Raw genomic sequence first — 17,334 nt, 5'->3', positions numbered from 1 at the left:
CCAGCCTGGGCAACTCAATAAAACCCTGTCTCTGAATAAATAAAAGGGCTAGGGATTAGCTCAGTGGTAGAGCACCCCTGGGTTCAGTCACCAGTACTTCCTAAAAAAAAAAACAATCAAATTTAAATATATATAAAAAGTAACAATTAAGCACCTAAAACATTTTGACAACTGATAGTGTCCTTGAATGGTATTATTAGGCAATTAGTTAAAAAAAACGAATAAATAGACTTTGAAATCTAAATATCTTTGCTCTACCATCTTAGATCAATCAAAATACAACATGAAGACCTAAGCTCCACAGAAAGAAGGGCAGTAAACCAAGTGAGTGGTAAAGACATATTTAGAAAGATATGTCATCACAAATATGTATTAAATATAGGGTACTTAGTTAACATTTTTAAAAATTTTGAACACCTATTCAAATGACCAGTTTACCAACAGGCAAGCCAGACCAGAGAGAATAAGCAAAAGCCTACAGCAAGCCACATGTGGCACCAAATTTTCTGAATTTTACATTAGTGTCTTTATAACCAAGTGCGTCTTTACCAAATTAGAGATGTAGAGGCTCCCTAAAGGCCCTGCATAGCTTATCTAAGAATCAGGTCTTTTACAGATGTGCTACAATATACCTTCTTCACTCCAAAAACTCTCAAAATTTTTGCCAGAAAAGAAGCATAGCCTTATATGTGATACAAGGCTACAAGTAATGAATGGTAAGGGAGTAGGAGCTAAGAGAGGAAGAGTCTCTTATATTAAAACTCTATTGGGTACAAGAGTTAGCAAACTAAGCACCAAAGAACCTTCTGCTCACCAGGGCACCTGGAAAATCACAGGCACAGGTAGAAACTGGAGAGCAATTCCCAATTTGGATCCAAATCAGGAAAGATACCCTGAGATCTTGCAATGTCATAAAAGCCACAGAAACAAACACTGTGCTCTCTGGTATGTGCTCCTACAGAATACCACTACACCTACAAGCTGGCAAGCCCTAAATACAGCCTAAGTCCCTGACCATTCAGAGCTCAGCAACAGGCAACCTTGATCTCTACAGCACTCTAACAGAGAGCTATAGCAAAACTCTAGAGCCAGTACTCTGCTGATAACCCCAGCAGACAGCCCCAGAATACACCTCAAGTACAAAGTAAAAAGCCTAGTGAGGGGATTCCTGAAGACCCACCCCATGCTGTACCTTCACTGCCTTCACTCTGAAGCCCATATTTGGCTCCTACTCCAAGACAGGAAGAGCAGGGGCTTGAGCTAAGCGGAGGTTAGGGCTGGGGCCAGAGTCAGAGCAGAACACTTGGGAGAGAATAGTTGCTAACCTCAAATACTCTTTTTGAGTTTCAGTCTCTGTTTAGCTATTGCTTATTGGAAGACCAGAAGCATGTTCTCTACCCTATGTACATTCAGCTTCCCAGGAACATGAAGATTAACTTAGAAAACTCAAGTTACTGTAAATGATATGTTTTGATCAAATATTACGTGGCCACGTGAACTGGGGAGACTATCATTAACTGAAATCTACTAGTAATCTTATAAATAATAAAACCTACTGCTTCCTATGCTACTCATTTGAACAAAGCAATTTAAAAAGAAAAAGAAGAAGAAGAAACCAGGCTCACTGATTTGGACTTTCTCTTTTGCAACATTTCTACCCCACAATAACAGAGACATTAATGACTGAAAGAAACAGTCAAAAGACATAAGAGGACAGACACAAAGAATCAAGATAATTCTCAGACTGTATTATCTATGCTAAAATAGTAGATTTTCATGCCTATATCATATTTACATTTCCATAGGAAAAGTCCAAATACCTGAAATTGTACAACTGCTATTGATAATTTCATCAGAAGATCAATGCTAAAGTTTTCACGTCTTCAAAAGTACTGGTAAAACATTCTTTTAGTATTTGGAAACAATCAACATCAATATCATCGCTCAGCTGATACACTGTTTGGCCTCTATCTGAAAAAAAATAGTTAAAATGAATTTAAAATTTAAATTTAAAAAAAAATTTTAAAAAGTTAAAATGAATTTAAGAAAAAGGAAAACAACCTTCTGAAGTTATCAAATTTATAGAAAATTAGTTCAAAAATCCACACTTCATACTTCACTCACAATACTACTTTATTTCATACTTTGCCACACTAGCATGAAGACACTTTTCCATTAATTTATTTTTTCATATGACAAAATTTAAAAAAAGTGGTTTTCCAATTAGGAAATAAGCTTTATAAAGAAATTCAAAACAATTTCATTCTTTTTCAAAAGGTATCATATAAAAGATTCCTAAGTAATTTTTAAAAAATAAATAAAACCAAAAAAATTTAGGAACATATCTTTTGAAAAATCTTCATAAAACTTCTTGATCTAGTATGCCACAATGAAATCCTTCATTCTGTATAAATAATATGCACCAATAAAACATTTTTTAATTTTTTAAAAACTTGACCTAGAATCCAAAGTCCTACTGTATTTTAGAATGAAATGACACAGAATAATGTTATTTTTATGTTTATCTTTATTTGAGGTTTATTTTAATAGGGCATATTCTACGTCTTATTATTTTTATATTCACCCCCCATATTCCTGGGATAAATTCCACTTGGTCATAGTATACAATATTTTTAATACACTGTTGTGTTTAGTAGTGTTTTGCTGAGAATTTTCCTTCTGTATTCACAGGGATATTGGTCTGCAGTTTTCTTTCAGTATCTTTGTTTGGCTTTGGTATCAGGGTAAGGAGAGCCTCACAGAATGAGTTAGGAGGTGATCACTCTCTAATTTTGTGAGAGGTTAGGAGGGACTGGTGTTATAAATGTTTGGTAGAATTCACCAGGGAAGCCCCTTGGCTTGGACTTTTCTTTGCTGGCAGGCTTTTTGTTGTTGTTGTTCTTTTTAGTTACACATGACAGTAGCGTGTATTTTGACATATCATACATACATGGAGTATATCTTCCCATTCTTGTGGTTGTACATGATGTGGTCTTACTCTAGTCATGGGCTGGTAGGCTTCTGATTAACTATTTCAATCTCTTGTCATAGGTTTGTTCAAATTACTATTTCTTCCCAAGTCAGAATTTTTTATGTTTCTAGTGACCTGCTCATTCCAGGAGATTGTTCATTGTATTGACTTATTATCCTTTAATTGCTGTAAGTGTAGAAATGACCCTACTTTCTTTCTTTTCTTTTCTTTCTATTTTTTTTTTTTTTGTGGTGCTGGGGATTGAGCGCAGGGCTTTGTGTATACAAGGCAAGCACTCTACTAACTGAGCTATATCCCCAGTCCAAAATGTCTCTACTTTCATTGCTGATTTTAGTTATTTGCAACTTTTTTGTTTTTTCTTAGTCCAGCCTAGCTAAAAATTTTGTCAATTTTGTTGATCTTTTAAAAAAAAAAAAAAAAAAAAAAAACAAGCTAACTTCTGGTTTTGTTGATTCTCTATTGTTTTTCTATTCTGCATTTTATCTATCTCTGTTCTAATCTTTATTATTTCCTTCCTTTTCCTTGTTTGAGGTTAAGTTTGTTCTTGTAATTTCTTGAGGCATTAGTTAGGTTACTGACTTGAGACCTTTCTTACTTTTTAATGTAGGAATTTACAGGTACATATTTCCTTATGAGCACGGCTTTTGCTGTATTCCATAAGTTTGGGTATGTCATGTTTTCGCTTTCATTGATCTCAAGGCATTTTCTAACTTGCTTCATGATTTTTTTTCTTTGACCAACTGGGTAAGAGACATTCAAATCTGAAGTTTTCTCTTACACTACTGTATGGAAGTGCTAGCATTCCCCACTGTCCCTGGCACTCTCTATCTCCCATTTGTATTCCTGAAATGCTTTTTTCATAGAACTCATCTCCATCTGAATTTCTACATATTGTTAACTACTGTCCATCTCACTTCACTAACATACAAACTCCAAAAAAGGAAACACTTGCTTTCATACACTCCATTATCCTTAGCTGTTTGACATATAATAAGCACTAAATTAATACTTCCAGAACAAATCCTCTTAATCTAATTGTAGAATTCAATTTCTCACCTTGAATATTGGGACATTTAATTCTACTTAATGCATGTGAACTATTCTTCATGGTCTAGAATACAATTAAGGAAAGGCAGAAATCATTTTGACTATTACCAAATCATAGTTCTTCTATAAAATAATGTAAAATCCCCACATTAAAGCTCTTATGATGAAGATGAATGATGAATTTGCATTTTGCATCCTATATTTCAAAGTCATGGCTCTTCAGCCTTCTTTAAAAGTTATGGATGTAGTATGGCTTGCTACATTTGCATTATCCCCACATTGTTTAATTAATATAAGTACTTATGACATCAGAAACAGCATAATTATATATATTATATATAAGTATATAATAAGATACATATTAGGATGGGGTTGTAGCTCAGTGGTAGAGTGCTTGCCTTGCACTTGCAAGGCACTGGATTCAATCCTCAGCACCACATAAAAATAAATAAAGGTATTGTGTCCATCTACAACTAAAACAAAAAATATTTTTAAAAATTAAGATACATATAGATATAAAATAAAGTTTCCATATAAGAAACTTTCCATCTTCCATTAGGAAGATGACTTAAGTTGTTCATTTTCAAAGTATACTTAAATATATTAAATTTTTCTCCTGACAGAAAAATACATATCTAATACAGTCTAGTATTTTCCTCATACACTTAGATTTAGTATAAATACATGAAACATGCAAAAAAAATTTGTTGAATGTGTAAAGTAATTGATCACTCTCAGATAAACCTGAAATTCAGTTGTAGCACCGCTGAAATTCCCTGAACTAATGGGTACCCTGGTATTCACTTTCTGTGGATACTGTAACAAATTTAGTAGTTTAAAAACAACAGAAATCCATTCTCATAGGAGCCAGAAGTCCAAAGCCAAAGAGTCAACAGGGCCGCGCTCAATCCACAGGCTCTAAAGGAGCCTCCTCTAGCCTGTGGTAACTGCCTGCATTCTATGGTTTGTAGCTACCTCACCACAACCTCCACCTCCACTGTCACCCTGCCTGCTCTTCAGTGTGCCATATCTTTCTCTGCATCTTTCTTAAGAGAAAACTTTTGATGGCATGTGCAGCCCACCCAGATAATAAATTATCACAATATCCTTAACTTAATCACATCTGTGCAAAAGCCCCTTTTCCATGTAAGGTTCACATTCACTGGTTCTAAGGATTTGACATAGATGCTTTGGGGGACCTTTTCTCAGCCTATCATCCCTACCTAAGTGAGGTGTTTATCACTGTGAATAATGGGATGAGCCAATTTCACATTATCTCCTGCTAGGATGCCCTGAGAACATTGTATCAACTATGTAATATTCCTGCCCAAAATGCATAACTTGAATCAAAACATCAGGAAACAATGAGACAACACTCAACTAAGACATGATCTTCCAATATGTCAATGGCATTAGATAAGAAACTTTACAGATCAGAGGAAGGTAAAGAGAAGCTTAAGACTAAAACACAATGTGTGAGCTAGGGCTGCTTCCCAGTTCATGGGAAATTTGTTTTTCCTATAATAGACCATTTGTTGAGACAACTGGCAAAACTTGAACATGGACTACATATTAGATAATAGCACTTTATCAACATTAAATTTCCTGAATTTGATCATTATGTGATGGTTATAAAACTAATAAGAGATAACAGATAAAGTAAACATGATAAAATATTAAAAACAAACGAATTTAGGGTAGAAGGTACATGGCTATCCATTAAACTACTACTAAAACTTTGCTGCTGGAATGATTTTTTTTAATAAAAACTGAAAATTTATGTCCTTCAAATGAAGCAAACAGGTATTAACAGCAAATAACTTACATTCCCATTTAAAAAAAATACTTTACCTAATAATTTTTTAGAAAAAGAGAAAAAAAAAACAGATAAAATGTGACATTCTCCAGTCTTCTGGCCATTCCCTGCTAAAGAGCAGCTGAGAAGGGTATTTTCCTACTTGACCAGAGTCAAGGAAAGCTCAGAGCAGACAAGAAATCCACATTAAGCCGGGCATGTGGCGCATGCCTATAATCCTAGCAACTTGGAACCCTGAGGCAGGAGGATTACAAGTTCATAGCCAGCCTCAGCAACTTAGCAAAGCCCTAAAAAACTGAGGAAGACCCTGCCTCTAAATAAAATATAAAAATGTGGGTGGGACTGTGGCTCAGTGTTCAAGCACCTATGGGTTCAATTCCCGGTACCAAAAAAAAAAAAAAAAGAAACCCATATTAAATTATACATTACACTCATGTACAGGGACAAAGAATCATTTCTTGTCAAAAAGGAAATAAAATGATTCAAAGAGGGAAGCTAAGTGCTTATCCTTTTGAGTACCCCACAGAAGGAAAACAGAATATCACTAAACCAGAATGCCTGGCAATGACATTCTCATAATGTCTTTCCGAAACCAGATTGAGGCATATGAAACAGAGAGCATATAGGGGAAACCACATTTTAACCACAAAGACTCACTAAGGAATATTAAATACAAAAGGAAAATTATTATTCTAATTTTTAAAACAGAAAGAACAATGTGAGGCCCCAGGTTCAATTACCAATACTGAGGTGGGAGGAATAGATTGGGGCCCTTTCTTAAAAAAAATGAGGGAGGTAAAACACTTCCCTCTTCTCATAATAAGCACAGAAAATTGTAGTGTGAAGTTGGCAAATAATGATCAATGGAAAGGAGACATAGTTTCTTTCCCTTCTGTCCTTTACTGGCAAATTTGATCTTATACATGTAAGAACTATATAGTACAAAGGAATCTAAAGACAAGACAATAAACTGAAACTTTAAGAAAAAAAAATGTTGAAAAGTATGGGTCTTAAAAGAAAACCTTTCCCAAATATAACTGAAAACTTACCTTCTGAGACAGGAAAAACTTCAGCTATTGAACCTAAAATGGTTAAAGCTGAAAATCTAGTTGAGTAGGATGATCCAGGAAATAATGCTTCAAAAAGACTGTTGCAAATGGATGACATGAAATTCTAAAAAAAAAAAAAAAATTACAGTAAGCATAACTGAGTTAACTCACAATAAGTTATCTTTAAAGTATCACCTTCAAGAGTGGGTGTTTCTTTCATTTTTAATTAAAAGATTTCTAAAACTAATACTGGTTGTTCACGTCTCTTAATAATTCAGCTTGGCACAGACTATGGTTTGGATACAGCTTGTCACCCAAAGGTTCATGTGCTTCAAGCAAAGCCCCCAATGTGGTGATGTTGAGATGGCAGTACCCTCAAGAGGCAAGGCCTACTCAGGGCTCCACCCTACTGAATGGATTAAAGCTCTCTCCCAAGAATGAGTCAAGTCTTATAGGACTAAATTAGTTTCTATGAGAATGAGTTTGTTATATACAAATTCAACTTTCTTGGCTTGCTCTCTTGCTTTCACTCTTTCACTGCTTCTACTCTGTGCAAGCTTTCTGCCATATTGTGACACAGCCAAAGAGTCCTTGCCGGATGTCATTACTGTGATGTTTGAACCTTCCAGCCACCAACCTCTTTTCTTTCTCAAGTATCCAGCCACAAGTAGTATGTTATAGCAAAACAAAACAGACTGAGACAATACCTATGATCATAAGCTATAATATGATTTAATGAACCTATCTTAGCAGAGTCAACAAGAAATATAATTCCTATTATAGCTCAGACAAGTAAAAACATACTTTTTGGTGAAAGCAAGATCTATTGAGCTCTTGATTTGTGACAGAGCTGTATGAATATTGATTTTCCTAACCAAAGGCATTCAGGTGTCGAAGATATGAATACTTTTTAATGTTTTAAAATAAACAAAGAAATACCCAATATAGACTACTTGATAAGTTTGGCTATAATATAATTCATTCAAAGATCCAACTATTCCATTGTCTTCTTCTGCCTGGCCCTTTGAGACTCCTGCTCTACTATTCTGTTTATACAAATGATTAAAAATGAAAGCTTATAATAAAATGCAATTTTGAAAAAGCAAAGTGGGATATACTTAGTCCAGGATAAACTATTTTTCTCTAATTAAAATAATAATGATAATAGTTTCTACATAAGATAAAGAGAAAAAATTATAAAGAATGACTAAGAGTCTCAAGCATCCTGTTACTACGGCACCCTAAGCAGCACACAGGCAGCCCTGGTTCCAAATGGCTCAAGACAAGAGTCAAGAATGCAAAAATCCCTGCATTTTCTGGTGGGCATACAACCTCAAGAATTTATCCTTTAGGCCCTCATGAGCCCTGTTTACTCGCCTATTAATTATTCTGGGTTTCAAAGGAGTAGGGTGCTTACCAAAAAAATATCCTAGTTAAACTAACTTTAAGTAATACAGCCTTCACATTAAAGAACCACAAACTCGTCTTTTAAGAGTTATCTTACCCTAAATGTATTGTCATTTACATTTTTAGATACAGTTCTTTCCCTCAATCATACTGCAACCATAATGAAGACAGAGACCACATATATACACTAGGATCCCTAGTCCTGAGCACAGCATCCTACATTTCAGGTGGAGCTCAATATATGCCCTAGTCTCTTTTAATGCTTCCAAGTGAGGCTTCCAAACACCTTGGCCTTCCATGGAAAACTCTCTACACTCAACTTGATTTTATAAACTCTTTCCCCATTACTCAACTCCTCCATTCCTCTAAATCTTAAGTCATTTATACCAGAGAATTCACCATTCCCCAAGTTCTCCCTCTTTTTTTCACCGCCATACATTCACTTAAGCTAGTCTCATGGAAAAAAAACTACTGAGATGTTTCAGTCAAAAGCAGATCTGAGGGGCTGGGGTTGTGGCTCAGTGGTAGAGTGCTTGCCTAGCATGCACAAGGCATTGGGTTCAATCCTCAGCACCACATAAGTGTTAAATAATGATATTGTGTCCACCTAAAACTTAAGAATAAATATTTTTTTTTTTAAAAAAAAGCAGATCTGGTTTGGGCCCTAGCTCTACTCACTCACTGGTTGAGGGATGTTGGGCAGGTTACTGAACTTCACTGAGTTTCAGTTTTCTCACTTCTTAAATGGGGATAATGCTTACCCCACAGCCTTTGTTATTAAAGATGAAATGAGAAAATGGATATAAAGCATTTTATAAAAATAAAAGTACTCTAGGGCTGGAGTTGTAGCTCAGTGGTAAAGTGCTTGCCTGGCACGTGTGAGGCACTAGGTTCAATTCTCAGCACTGCACATAAATAAATAAATATAAAGGTCCATCAACATTGAAAATATATTTAAAATTTTGTTATTAATACTAATTATTAAGGTATGAAATCATCTCCATTAGCCTAGAAGGCATTTTTTCAACTAATAGCTTCCTGTCCTCCCCAGCACTTTGTGTACAACAGCCATTGTTATGAGGATGATGACAACATAGTGCCATGGCCACAGCCTCTAGAAGCCACAGGAGACTACCAGTCAGGAGAAAAGATCATAACCACAAGATTGACTCAGATTAAGTCTCTAAGAACCAATGTTCAGAAAATACATATCCTTAAGCTCAAACCAAGAAACCGTGAATACATTAAATTTCAGAACCTCAATCCAAAAAACAAGTTGTATGTTTTACATACTTGAGATTTCACAAATGTCATTTTAACCCTTGTGGAAAGAAGCAAAAGAGATGTGTTTTCTTAAATCTAGCAGTTCTGAGAAGCTAACCGAAAACTGTCACACACACGGCAGGGCTCCACATATACTCTAAGTCATTTTTAATGACTCCCACTGAGGCTTTTTAGAGTGATTTATAGTTTAAAAGGGGCTTTCTCACTTAGTCCTCAAAACCAACCTTTCCAGAGGAGTTACTAATCCCAATTACAGTGGAAGGGACTCAAGGCACTCAGCTAGTAAAAGCAGAAGTGGGACTCATCTTACATCCTTAATGTTCAGGCTATGATTTTCTAATCTTTACTGTTGGGATTGTAAGATGATGAAGCTGATTTCAGCCTTTATATGAGAAAAGCCTTCATTGAATGGGTTTTTATCTTTTAAATGTAAAATTAAAAACCAAGACCATCCATACTAATGCTTAGAGTAGGTAGAGGGTATGCAATAGTTCAAATGTATCATTAATTTATTACACCTGTTCCCCTAAACAAACTAAAACAGAAACAGATGAGGTCTACCTTCTCTCCCACCACCATTGTTTTTTCTTATTATCTCTGTCTTTGATTTTAACCTTAGGAGAAAATAAGGGTCTGCTTCTGAAAGGCAAGATTTTCAGTAGAACAGAATATTCTGCTGAAAATAAATTGAAGATTGTCAAATTGAGCCCTGGTCCAGACCAGAGCTGTTGTACTTGGGATTCCATCCTTCCCATTAACGCTATGCCCTGAACTAGCTCTACTCTCCAAGCTCACTCGAACAAATAGACACAACCTCCTTCCACTGCTGAAGTATGGGAAAGGGGTCAGTAACGTCAAGCTACTGAATGTCATGTCAGCCTCAAGAGGAAGAAGGCTCAGCCACAGTAGCCTCCTACCCTGGGGAGGCCTGGAGAAGTCCAGAGCCAGCAATTACCTGCTAGTTAAAGTACTAATTTCACCTGGCCCACATAAGCTATAAGGTGAGCCTTACTGAGGTGAGCCCATTAATGTCATCCTCTAGCAGTCCTCATGTGCAGCCTGGTTCCCGAGTCATGTGCTACCTTTCCTGGAGTACCCAAGCACCAGAAGAAATATGTAACTCCCAGCTTGAAGGAAAAAGCATAGGAACACAATTCACCAAGAGAATTCCATCTGTTTCCCTCTAATGCTTATGTACAATTATTTTAGGTTTCTTAAAACTCTAGATCTGGAAAGATATCACCTACCTTATACAATTGTAAGGAAACAGAAGGCTCTTCTTTGGCTAACTCATTCTCTGGTTCATGTTTGGATTTACTTTGCTGCAATTTGTAAAGTACTTGGGAACTTTCCTGTATCCTACAAAACAACTTTGGAGACAAAAAATAAAAATAAAAAGCATCTGTGAACCTCACATTAAACTAAACTGTCAGACCTGGAAGGGAACATCTAAGGCAAACAGAGTACTGGTTTTCAAACTCTCAAAATCTACAGTATTTCTTTTTGACAAAAAATTAACATTTACATTTTAAAACCAAAATCAGTATTAGTGCAACTAGAATACAGCCATTAAACCACAGTTCTTACATTTTCCTTTAAGTCAACATGAATCTAAAGACTATATATTCATTTCTATACCAATTCTTCACCCCATGGATGTGTTGTGTGATGAATTCAAATTCAATTATTCAAAAATGACCATTTTGTGAGGTGCTTAGAGAACTATAAAAATGCAAATGCTTCCTTCCTCCATTTACCAAAGTTTTCATAAAACTACCTTACATTCCAAGAGCCCAAACACTATATTTTTTTCTATCAAAAAAAGAGGACAAGGGGTTGGGGTTGTAGCTCAGTGGTATAGCACTTGCCTAGACGTGTGAGGCATTTAGTTCAATCCTCAGCACCACATAAAAGTAAATAAAAGGCTTAAAAAAAAACCCTCCAGTTTTGCTACCCCAAAATGAATGGTCTTTTTACTCTAGATTTTAATACCACATGTAAGCTTTACAATATCACAGAGCAAGTCACAGAAAGACCAAGAAGAGGTACCCCAATCCCTTGATCATTCCCGCACTCTGCCAAATCTGGGCTCTTCCTCAAAACAATATCCAGAGCAAAGTTCACCACTTTCTAATGCTCAATTCTACCTTTTTAAGAAGAGAACAAATCTGCTGCCGCACTCCTGGAGACTGGCTGTTAAGATTGTATGTGATAAAGAATTGAATCCACTCCATTTCTTCTGTGGAAACAATTTCTGTGCTCCGATTACTTTCACAAAGCAAGCCTAATGTATCTATCTGTACCTAAAATACCAAGTAATGAAATGTTAATTTTTCATTGAGATAAGGAAAGCCTAAACCACTTGAAATGTCTAATTATTTGCACAGGCCATCAACAAAAATAAAACTAAATTTAACCATATGTAACTTGCAAAAATCCTGTAGCTCTTTTCTATTAATTTATCTTATTGTATGAATTGAAGATACATAAAAATCAACAATCTCCAGTTTTATTCCATGGCAATGCTCAGCTTCATACTTTCTGTCTCAGTGACCACTTTGCCCTAGGATCACCTTACCTCACACTCACACTACTGTCATGCACTTCTAACTAGTCTCCTGGTTTGTTTTTGCTCTCACTCTGGAAACTCATCTCTGTTTCCATTAATGCCACTTCCTTGCTGAAGACAGAGTGGCTGTGGCTGAAAGACTTCATTTAACTGGTGACTGGGAAGTAATGAAGTCATCAGCCTGGCATTGGAGCTGTCTATAAAACAGACAAAACAGTCTCCTTCTGCCAGACAACATCCTTAATTCGCCTCCAGGTCTTGTCTATCTGTCGTTCTGCTCCAATATTTCACTTTTCTTATCAGCCACCTCTGATTAATCTCTTCTGAGCCTCCTAGATAAGTCCTCATGCATAAGGCATATTTGAATCTATGTTATTTTCTCAGATTTCACAAGGCTTTCTTGTCTCTCAACTAGATAGCTGGAGTACAAGGATGACACTTTTCACTTTCTGTTCATCCTCATTATAGACTCCCAAAAACAGTGCTACGCTCAATGTAGGAGCCTCTATATTGGGACTGAAAGAATCAGGGTCCTGTACAAATCCCCAGGTATTTTGTTTCCTTACTTGGCAGTGCTGATGAACTAAACCTTGCTTCACTCTTGCACTAGACACAAGGTTCTTCCAGGCATCAGTAGCAGACTGCAGATGTCCACGAGCTCTAGCTGTTCGCAAGCATGCCATCAAAGCTCCCAAAGCCCCTCTGCTATTACAAGACCCTAAGGATGGAAGAGATTGTCCCAAAAGCGCACTAACAAAGACTACGACAGTGTTATGCAATGACTACTGCAATTTTCAGTTGTTAATGTTCATGTTTCCAATTAAAGTTATGTTTTCAGAAATAAAAATCAAATTTTACATAAATTCTAACATGAATTAAAGTTCCTAAAGTAATCCTTATTTTAAAATTATTTAATTTATCTTGTGTCAATAATTTCAAAGTAAGCATAATTTTCATACTGTTAACATAAAGAAATCGTAAGTTTTTTTTGCTAATATTTTTAATTTTTCCTTGATACTTAGAAAGCGAACCAGGAAATAAGTCAGGGGAAAAAAGTGAAATACAATAACAAACTAAAACAATTTTCTGCCAAAAATAGGAAAAACCTTCAGTGACTAAAGGTCATTGTGTCTTTAAACACTGACCTTCTCTGCACATTTCAGATTTACTGTTTCTCACTAATAAAGATAAAAGGAAAATCACAAAGAACCTATTGGTATCAGGGGTTAAGACACTGGCCATTACTAAGGGGACAGCAAGTTCTGGCATACCTTGATATCAAAATAAAGACAACCTTGTTTCAGAACAGATTCAGAGGGTTTTTCTCAAAAAGGCAAGGAAAACTGTTGTTAAAAATTATAAACAAATGCACAAGGCCCTGGGTTTGATCCCCAGTACCAAAAAGGAAAAAAAACAGCTTAGACCTAAAGGAAGCAAGCCACAGTGGCACACACCTAGGGGCCCAGCTATTTGGGAAGATTGAGGAAGCATGATTTCTGGCTTGAGCCTAGGAGATCAAGGCCAGCCTGAGCAACATTCCAAAAAAAATTTTTAAATTACAAATAATGGCTTATTTTTATATGCAGAAATCAAAAGTCTTTAACTTTTAGTTGAAAATACTTTTTAAATTATGCAGGATATGCTGTTAGAGTATTATAATTTTAAGATTTGTATAATGAACCATGATCATCATTTTCCATATTATTTACTGAAATATGCTTTATTGCAGTATTTCCTTCAGTGTCTGAGTTTTGATGGAATATTTACCCCTATTTTAAAGGACTACAAATAGTTCTTTCTTTAGGTTATGACTCCAAATATTGTCTCTCTCCCAGAGACAAAAACTGCTTCTACCAACGTACCTGTCTTTCAACTTGCCTAAAACAATTTTTAATTACTGTCTCAATCACTTAAATAAGCAAATTATATAAAGTACACATATTTTTATTCCAATAACAAGAAAAAAATCTTGGTAAAATAAATTAAAACCTTATAATTAAGGAAACTTATCCAATTTCTGTAACTATAATAACTCCTTAATTTGTACAAATGACTTAAGTCAAAAACTGCATTCAGCATTGTACAGCAATACTCATCTCAACCTAAAATAGCTCTCCTATAGTTCATAAAGTGGTAATATTTAAATTGGAATATGGTCAACATCTGCCAAGGTGCCTGTATTTAAGCATCATAATAAAAATAACTAAGACAAAAACATATTTTTTCTTACCAGTTTTGGCATCAATAGAAGTCTGAAGAATCTTTACCATGTACTTTAAGCTTTCAGGGCTGTAATTCAATAATTTTGGCAAATAATAATCAATCACATAAGATTTTTGATCCAGGCTTCCTTCACATAATATAGAAAGGAGAGGAGAAACCCAAGTCTCATGCCACTGGCCAATCCAAGTGCTGTCAACAGTATGGGATTTCAAATGACTTCTATGATTTTTAAACATTGTTTCCAAGAGGTCACTTGCATAAGGTACCAATGATTGGTCCCCCATGACCTCTAAGATTTGAGATGGAATAGTTTTGTCTATTGCCAAAATATGTTTAATTCCTATGCACTCTACCAAACACCCCAGGCATATGTACTTTCCTTTAATATGCCATTCCAATAGCAGAACACTCTTAGTGAATTCCAAAAAGAAAGGATCAGTGACTGAGTCTGCCCCTTCCAAAGTTAGTTGGTGTATTTGGAGAAGATTTCTGAATATGATTTTGGTTTGGTGTCTTAGAGCATCCAATGGATGTTCCCAGTGTGTATAGACATATTCCAAAAGTCTCCCAACTATGCTTGAATTCCCATTCAGACGGTCCTTCAGGCTTGGGGAACTTGATTCAAGGATATGTATGGCTGAATTTGTCCAAGATGCAAAGTTTCTAGATAGAAACATTTCCAGTTTTGATTCCTTTATCCTGAAGAAAAATGAAACATGAACCATATTATTGTAAAATGGCACATAAAAGTCATTTCATTTTATAAGCATTTAACCATTTAAAGTTTTAAATATAAAGAATAAACAGAAAAAATAGTTATTATTAAATTTACAATTTAAAAAAGTTACAAAGCCAAAACAGATCTCAAATTTGTGTATGAATCTTTTCACCTTCTAAAAAATAATCCAAAATGAATTATTGGAAACTACTGGAGGTGAATGAATCACTGGCTATCTTCATAGCGATGACAGTTTTAAAAGTCTTTTAAAATATAAGGGCCTCAGACTGGGGAAAGTTAAGGTAAATGGGGTTTAGGGCAATGAAAATATTCTAAACTTGGCTGCACTGATGGTTGCACAAATCTAAATATACTAAAAGTCACACACTTTAAATGTGTGACTTGTATAATATGTAGATTATAGCTATGTAAGCAGTTATTTTAAAACATGATCATTTTCTTCTGCTATCCACATGCTCATTATTATCAAGCCATATCTATAGTTTTGACATTTTAAGCACATGAGCACTTTCAGCCATTATGGCAAAAACACACATGAAAGAAAAACACAGAGTGTATCACTGTGAAGTCAGAAGACCTTATACAGTTGTTGGCTTGGGTTTCTTATTAGCAACATACTTAAGAAAGCATTACTCTTCTAAGCTTTACTTTAACCAATCAACAAATTAGATTTCTTATTCTTTCTATCAAACATATGAAAGTCACATTAGATTATCCATGCTGAAATTCTTCATCAATTCTCTAGCACTGTACATATAAAAATTTTTAGTTTTTTGGTTTTTGTAGGCATTTTAGTGCTGGAAATTAAACCCACACATGATAAGTGCTGTACCACTGAGCTGCAGTCTCACAGTCCCAAATTTTTATAGTTTTTAGAAAATGAGATCGTAGCCAGGCATGGTGGCACACACATATAATTCCACCAACTTGGGAGTCTAATGCAGGAGGATCACAAGTTCAAGACCAGTCTCAGCAACTTAGCAAGACACTGTCTCAAAATAAAAATAAAAAGGACTGGGGATGTAGGTCAGTGGTGGAGTGACTGAGCTCAATATCCAGTACTATCATCACCCCCCCCACCAAAAATGGTAACAGAGAAACTGAATGTTAAAATTAATTTTAGAAATTAATTACAGGTTAACTGGTACCAATACTCCCTATAAATCTTTCCCTTCACCCCATCTTCTCTTTCATGTCCATTTCATTCCCTACACATATTCTACTTTTAATTTAGAATTTATCCTGAGCACTTTTCATGTAATTACTAAGTATACTGGTACAGTTGCAACTTTTAAATGTCTTATAAGCAAAACAAAATATGAAACAGCAGCATGAAAACTCACTGTGAACTCAAGGTGAACAAAACATGCACAGTGTCCAAAAGCAGGGCCTCTCCACTCAGGCCCATGCTCCCATCCTGCCAGTCCAACATGGCAAGTGTCCCCTGACACAGGAATAAGAGAGCTGACACAGAGATGTCAGCACAACAGAGGCTCCTGCAGCTGTTCAGGAACCACTCAGGGATGCTGGTACAGTCTACTGAACGGAGAAGCAAACTGCTAATCTGGAAGAAAAAAAAACTAATATATATATATAAAGGTTTAAAACTTTCCAAGAGATACTTCAAAATACAAATCAAAAAATGCTTTCTCCTGAAATATCCCTGGAAAAGTAACTAAACCTAAAATAGCCATAGATATTAAATTATATTAGTATTAAAAGGAAAAATATTAAAACTAGGTATATGAATCATTTTACTGATTTGAATGTACTGGTATAGCACACTACATCACCACCACCTACAGGTGATGAGTTTAACACTTTGAGAGGTGATGTGAGAAAAAAAAATTTTCAATTTTATCTAATGATAATTCCTATGTGATCTCATAGAATAGTATGTGTATATGTGTGTATATTGTTTTATGCACACATAATAAATATAGCAAAAAGTTAAGTAAAACGACAAAATGAGTTTCTAGATACAGCAAGAAAAAGAACTGCAAGCAGTAAATGTAAGTACTGTGGTCTAAATTATTATGCTTTCCATATAGGTGCAGGGGATGTAGCCCAGTGGTAGATCCTATGATTAGAAGTCAAAAGACCCTAGGTTAGTCTCCAGCATAACACAATAAAAATATGTGTGTGTGTGTGTGTGTGTGTGTGCGCACGCGCGTGCGTGCGCACAAATATATTTATGCACACACACAC

The 17,334-nt window shown here is 35.5% G+C and overlaps 1 pseudogene; it reads right to left on the bottom strand.

Moving 5' to 3' along the window:
• The window catches only part of LOC144252282 (tRNA (32-2'-O)-methyltransferase regulator THADA-like), a 36,056-nt pseudogene that overhangs the window by 4,882 nt on the left and 13,840 nt on the right, over positions 1 to 17,334 (bottom strand).

Source organism: Urocitellus parryii, unplaced genomic scaffold, assembly GCF_045843805.1.
Source record: "Urocitellus parryii isolate mUroPar1 unplaced genomic scaffold, mUroPar1.hap1 Scaffold_40, whole genome shotgun sequence".
Lineage (NCBI taxonomy): Eukaryota > Metazoa > Chordata > Mammalia > Rodentia > Sciuridae > Urocitellus > Urocitellus parryii.
Note: the sequence above shows the minus strand (reverse complement) of the source record. Positions and strands in the feature narration are given on the sequence as shown.